Source organism: Schistocerca nitens, chromosome 1 (assembly GCF_023898315.1).
Source record: "Schistocerca nitens isolate TAMUIC-IGC-003100 chromosome 1, iqSchNite1.1, whole genome shotgun sequence".
Lineage (NCBI taxonomy): Eukaryota > Metazoa > Arthropoda > Insecta > Orthoptera > Acrididae > Schistocerca > Schistocerca nitens.
The window spans coordinates 1,207,782,175-1,207,788,514 of record NC_064614.1 but is presented as its reverse complement, the minus strand read 5'-3'; positions in this window follow the sequence as shown (position 1 = coordinate 1,207,788,514).

Sequence of the window (6,340 nt, the reverse complement as noted above, 5' to 3'; positions counted from 1 at the left end):
ATTGGCAGTGGAACTACTGTACGCACATCTGCAGACGAATTCCATTCACACCACAGCATCGACGAGCAAGGCTCGACTTGTGCCATCAGAGGAACACTTGGAATGGCATGCCGTGGTCTTCAGCGATGTTAGCAGATTTAGCCTCGACGCAAGAGATGGTCGATTGCGCATAGTACCTGGAGCTGGGGCGCCCTCTCTCATAGAGCACTTTCCTCCGAGATGGTCCAGACCCATTCCATGTGGTCTGGATTTGTTAAGCTACAGTTCTCGCTCACCTCCCGTGTTTCTGGAGGGAGCGTTAACCAGCGCTCAGCACGATCGATTAGTCCCGTTCTTTTGCTGCTCTTGCAACAGGAAGGAGATGTGTTGTTCCAACTTGTTTTAACTAATTCTGAATGACCGGTACTATCAGCATTTGTTTCGTGTCGACTGTAATAGCTGTTTTCCTCTCTTACTGATAACCCCGTAAGAAAAAAAGAGACAGAGTTGCCTGTTTGCCATGACAGTGGTGCTAAACGTACTGGTTTTAGACATAACATTTTTTTTCATATTTTAAAAGAACAAGTACACAGAAAACAATAATTAAGGCAAAAAACGAAGCCTGGCAGAAAACCGGCGAAGATATGAAACTTCCTGGCAGATTAAAACTGTGCGCCGGACCGAGACTCGAACTCGGGACATTTGCCTTTCGCGGGCAAGTGCTCTACCATCTGAACTACCCAAGCACGATTCACGCCCCGTCCTCTCAGCATTACTTCTGCCAGTATCTCGTCTCTTACCTTCCAAACTTTACAGAAGCTCTCCTGCGAACCTTGTTGAAGTAGCACTCCTGAAAGAAAGGCTACTGCGAAGACATGGCTTAGCCACATCCTGGGGGATGTTTCCAGAATGAGATTTTCATTCTGCTGCGCGGAGTGTGCGCTAATATGAAACTTCCTGGCAGATTAAAACTGTGTGCCGGACCGAGACTCGAACTCGGGACCTTTGCCTTTCGCGGGCAAGTGCTATACCATCTGAGCTACCCAAACTATATCCTTTCTTTCAGGAGTGCTAGTTCTGCAAGGTTCGCAGGAGAGCTTCTGTAGAGTTTGGAAGGTAGGAGACTAGATACTGGCAGAAGTGGAGCTGTGAGGGCCGGGCGTGAGTCGTGCTTCGGTAGCTCAGTTGGTAGAGCACTTGCCCGCGAAAGGCAAAGGTCCCGAGTTCGAGTCTCGGTCGGGCACACAGTTTTAATCTGCCAGGAAGTTTCATATCAGCGCACACTCCGCTGCAGAGTGAAAATCTCATTCTGGGAACCGGCGAAGAGATTTAAAAAAGCATGGGGAATACACGAGCAAATAAAACCTGGAAGGTATTAAAAACAATGAGAACAAAGAATAAAGATAAAGCAAAGATAAACCTCATTAGCATGCAGGAATGGGTACAACACTACCAAGGACTGCTAACGGAGAACAGAGCTGCATTCACTGAGAACCCACCAGGCATTGAAATCAGTAATGATAATATACCACCGGTAACGCCAAAGGAAGTCCAAAATGCAATTAATGCCATGAAAAACAAAAAGTCGCCAGGTCCATGGTTAATTTATATAGAACTGGTTAAAGCCCCAAAGGAGTGGAAAAAGGCAACAACTACATCAATATTTAAGGGCAACAGGAGGAACTGTGCAAACTATCGTGGTACTAGTGTGATGCCATCCATGCCGAGAGTCTATGGCTGTATCCTAAAAAAGAGGATAGAAGAAGAAATAACTGAATCTGAAGAACAAAATGGATTCAGATCTGGTCGCTCCTGTACTGATGGACTATTTACCCTCAAAAACCTAGCGGAGAAAAGGACAGCAAGGGGCCTTACAACCCACCTTGTCTTTATAGACGTCTAGAAAGCTTTACACAGTTCCACAGAACAAGCTATGGACAAGACTAATTGATAATGGTGTGTCACTGAGCTATGTGAAAGCTGTCAGACCCCTCTACCAAGGTTGTACGGCAATGGTTAAAGTGAGAAATCAACTATCTCAAGAGTTTGAGGTGACAAAGGGACTACTCCAGGGATGCACACTCGCCCCTACACTCTTTAAGATCTACCTCAAAAATGTGTGTGAAATCTTATGGGACTTAACTGCTAAGGTCATCAGTCCCTAAGCTTACACACTACTTAACCTAAATTATCCTAAGGACAAACACACACACCCATGCCCGAGGGAGGACTTGAACCTCCGCCGGGACCAACCGCACAGTCCATGACTGCAGCGCCCTAGACCGCTAAGCTAATCCCGTGCGGCAAGATCTACCTACAGCAGGCACTAAAATCATGGAAAAGGAAATGCGGAGGAATGGGTGTCCCTATAGACGACGAGATCTTGTTCACTCTATTTTTTGCTGACGATCAAGTGTTAGTAGCTGGAGATCAGGAAGATGCAAATTACATGCTCCGCATATTAAAAGAAGAATATGAAAAATGGGGTCTTATCATAAACGTATCTAAAACAGAACATCTGAACGTAGGAGAAAATACTGTTAACGACTTACAGCTCGGTTCTGATACTGTTAAAGGGTGTCATAATTTTAAATACTTGGGAGTGACACTGTCGGCCAATGGTAGAAGAATGAATGATGTAAACAATAAAATAGGCCGGGGCAAGCGAGCCATAAAACAACTAAATGGTATTCTCTGGAACAAAAACATAACGCGCAGAGCGAAACATACCATCTACCACACAATTATTGAAAGTATCACAAAATATGGTGCAGAGTTGTGGAAACTAACTCAGAGGTAGAAAGATCGCCTGCTGGCTGTCGAGATGGTTATCTGGAGACGGAGTTGTGGATACTCCAGACTTGACCATATTAGAAATGATAGGATCAGAGAGGTTATCAATGTCGAAAGCACAATCCTAGACTACATCGAAAGGAAGCGCCTACTCTGGTATGGTCATTTACAGCGTATTCCAGACACAAGATGGCCAAAACGGGTATGGCAATGGACTCCACATCAAAGAAAGAAAGCGCGGTAGACCTGCGAGATGCTGGAAAGACGACGTCAACGAAGCAGTGGCGGCGAGAGGTCTAAATGAAGGAGACAGGAATGACCGTGAACGATGGAGATTGGGATGCGAGAGGCGGCGGCAGCCGTAGAAACCTCGCTCATATATATATATATATATATATATATATATATATATATATATATATATATATATATATATATATATATAAAAGAACGAGTTGGTAGGGCGTTCTGTGTCCTCTAAAATATTGTTGTCTTTAAATGGCATTGTTCCTGATGGAAGGAGTCAAAGACCAACACATTACAGCACGAGTATTTATGAACAGATTGGACAATAAATATTCATTACAAAATTTTAACCATTGTGATGTAATTGTTCCTGGTAAATGTTCTATTTTACCCAGTGTCTAAGCAGCTCACTTCCACTTTTTGAAACCGCATTTTTGGTGTTTCCGGCAAAAAATCAATTGTTCAAATTCCGTTAAAAAGTTAGCATGTATATTTGATCGGAAACCGCTTTTTCATAAAAGCTTATTACTTGCCTGACATTCCTATGAAATAATAAAGAGAAACGAAGTTACGGCAACTGCAAAAAATTAAAAACTACTATAATAAATTAAAAACTGAACAACCAATCCATAGTTTACGAAAAATTTTAATTAGCTGATCTGCTGGCTGTGTCTATGTGATATGCCTTTATCTGTTTGTGGCCGTTGAAAAGTTCAGCTTAATATGAAAGATAGAGTTCTCCAATCTCAGTTTTCATCCTTTACCACTGATTATTCGTAATGCTCAAGTAAAGGTATGATCCCCGATTGCAATGTGATTTTTCGGCAGATTTAAACAATCAGAATCAGTAGGAGAATACTGATGGAATTTTTGTAGTATTCAACCTCTCATTACTTTTCGAGAAAAGCAGCTAACCGTGAATGGACTAAGTTTCCTTGTATTTACTTATTTTATTTGATGTTTTCATTCCATATGTAAGTAGGCTGTTTAGGTTTTCTTATTGGTAACGCCACCTCTGTATAAAAAAATCACTGGCTGTGCTGTGTGCAGTCTGTGGCTGCTTTGCATTGTTGTAATACTCAACCATTGTAGTGTTAGGCAGCTGGCCGTGAACAGCGCGTAGCGTTGTGCAGTTGGAGGTGAGCCGCCAGCAGTGGTGGATGTGGGGAGAGAGATGGCGGAGTTTTGTAATTTGTCATGAACTGCTATATATATGATGGTATCAAGGTAAATACATTGTTTGTTCTCTATTAATATCTTTCATTTGCTAACTATCCCTATCAGTAGTTAGTGCCTTCCATAGTTTGAATCTTTTATTTAGCTGGCAGTAGTGGCGCTCGCTGTATTGCAGTAGCCTGAGCAGCGAAGATTTTTGTGAGGTAAGTGATTTGTGAAAGGTATAGTTTAATGTTAGTCAGGGCCCATTCTTTTGTAGGGATTATTGAAAGTCAGATTGCGTTGCGCTAACAAAATATTGTGTGTCAGTTTAAGCACAGTCGTGTATAATTGTTCTAAGGGGATGTTTCATATGTCGACCCTTAGCCGAGGATACCTCACTGGAATCTTCTGATTTTTTTCTTGTAGTTTGTGTAATTAGTGTAGCTTTTGTTTATTGCTAGCGCGTAATTGTAGAGAATTTCCTTTGTAGTGGCAGTCTTTCATTGTTGTACTGTAAAACAGTTGTGGCATGCATGTAGTATTTCGCAGCTGCAATTAACTAGATATTATTTTCATTGTTATGTTAATGTGTTCTCTTGTTTTTGCTCTTCAAATTGTGTTTTTCTGTGTTATCGTGTGAAATATTGTGACACTAATGGCGTGTGAAAAACGTAACACTAGGCTACAAAGTAAACTGAGAAATAATAGTGACGACGAGCGTAGCTTATCAGCACCACTGTGTAATGAATTAACAGACATTCAAAGTAGTAATTTGGTAACTGTGCATAGGGAAATGGAGCGGGCGTCAAATAATGGCGTAGACAATGAAACAAGTAGTGAACAGGGAAGCATTATCGATCGATCGGTCGGCAATAGCTCGCCTCAGGAAGCCGAAATGACACGACACGATCTCGCAAATACTGTAGATTCAGGTTTTGGATCCTCACCGTTTTCTCAAATAAGTCAAGACACATTTTCTGCTTGTCAAAATGTGAATGTTTCCGGTGCAAATTCACTGCCGAAAAGCACTGAGGAACATGTTTCAGACACCAATGCAGTGTTATTACAATTAATACAACAAATGGGACAAACACAACAAAAGCTTCAAAAGTTAGACACAATGGAACAAAATCTTAAAAAGTTAGACTCATTGGAGCAAACTCTTGAACAAACACGTGAGGATTTAACTACTGAGTTACATCACATTGAATCGAAATGTCAAAAAGTCTGTAATGACGTAAAAACACAAATTTGTGAGCATTTCCAGCCTATTTTTTCGCGTCATGAAAATGCACTACAGAATCACGAAGCAGCCATAAAAGAACTGCAAACTACTGTTTATGAAAATCATGAGACCTTGCAAGCTAAATTTGACTCAGTTGCATCTACCGATTCGGTTACGCAACTTGCAAAAACTCAGGAAAACTTGAAGGACACAGTAGATTCGATTTCAACACAAATGGACACTCTGAAACTTGGTTCAGCAAAACACACTGAGGAAATGTGTTCACTATCGGAGAAAGTAGCCGAACTTTCGAATCAGGTCACTAACTTATCTACAAAGGTAGATGATGATCTGAATGATACAAGACCTGTAGCCTTCACTGACACAGAAGAGTATGAACAAATTAGAAAATTCAAACAAAATCAAAATCAAATCAATACACAGTACAAAAGAGAAATCCGGGAAGTACAAGATCATTTGGCACAAGTAAAACAAGAATTACATATTTCAGAGGACACTCGCGCCCCAACACGGGAAGAGGGACTTAGAAATACGGAAAAGACGCAAAATAATAACACAGGGCATTTCGGAAGTTATGAAAGAAACTGGCAATGTGCACCGAATTTTGAGATGGAACGGCCGACACGACCTAACAATGACCGATATGCGACTTGCCGACATGATGATTTTGACTATAAGCTGTTCATTACTACACGTAAATTCAAAACATTTAAGAATTCTGGCAACGACATTCATCCACAAGCATGGCTCCATCAATTCTCTCATTGTTTTCCTCCCAACTGGTCGTTAGAACACAGATTAGAATTTATGTGTGGCTACTTAGAGAATGAACCAGCTGTAAGAATGCGATCGGTCATTCACGATTGCCACAGAGAAGGAGAATTTTACCATGCCTTCCTCTCAGCATATTGGTCTCAA